Below are 1150 nucleotides of genomic sequence, written 5' to 3'. Positions count from 1 at the left end.
GACGACAGAGGGTAAGATGGTTGGATGGCATCACCGACTAATGGACATGAGTTTGAGTAACCTCCGATAGTTGGTGATGGACAGGGAGGCCTGGTGTGCTGCATTCCATAGGGTTACGAAGAGTCAGACACGACTGAGCAACTGAACTGAACTCAACTGTCTGAAGACACACAACTAGTAAAATGAGCAGCTCAGGATAGAACCAGGAAGTATTTTCTTGAAACCACACTGCCTCTGTATAAAAGTTTTTATTAACCAGATCACTAAATTGACTAGAACACTCAATTCCAAGATGCCATAGTTGGAAGTAGCACAGTTGTGAAACTTCATTTCATCAACAGTTTCTACTGTATTACCAGAAAAAATTGGCTTTTGTTCAACATTATAAGGTTATTATCCATCTAATTATTGAAATGTGAGCCCTTCTGTGATTAACTAAAATGGCTCAAAGTTTGAGAATGATTGAATTACATTATTGACCAATTTTACAGACTGTCACTCAGCTTACTATAAATTAGAAATATGCTTGCTCTGTAGAAGAAAAATAGCCAATACAATTTTACTGCTACTTTGATTTCTCCTTTGTTTATCCACTATTCAGAGAAGCAGAATTGATTTTTTATTTCCTCTTTCAAATTACCTTAGTCAAGAAACAATGAAACATAGAATTCCTTTAAGACTTTGTAACTTGTTTAAAGAATTAGAAAATCATTTCTATAATTTAAAAATGTAGGATACTTTCTAATCATATTGAAACAAAATGTATAAATTTGAATGAAAAACAGTAATATTGCTTAAAAGATTGTTATTAAAATAGCTTAGTAGGATAATATCTCCATTTTTTAATTTTTTTAATTAATTTATTTTAACTGGAGGATAATTACTTTACATTATTGTGATGGTTTTTGCTATATATCAACATAAATTGACCATGAGTATACATATGTCCCCCATCATGAACCCCCCTCCCACCTCTCTTCCCACTTTGTACCTCTGGGTTGTCCCAGAGCACTGACTTTTGGTGTCCTGCTTCACACATCAAACTTGCACTGGTCATCTATTTCACACATGGTAATATACATATTTCAATGCTATTCTTTCACATCATCCCACCCTTACCTTCTCTCACAGAGCCCAAAAGTCTGTTATT

Source organism: Cervus canadensis, chromosome 11, assembly GCF_019320065.1.
Source record: "Cervus canadensis isolate Bull #8, Minnesota chromosome 11, ASM1932006v1, whole genome shotgun sequence".
NCBI classification, from domain to species: Eukaryota; Metazoa; Chordata; class Mammalia; order Artiodactyla; family Cervidae; genus Cervus; species Cervus canadensis.
The sequence above is the reverse complement of the archived record's forward strand: the minus strand, read 5'-3'. Positions refer to the sequence as shown.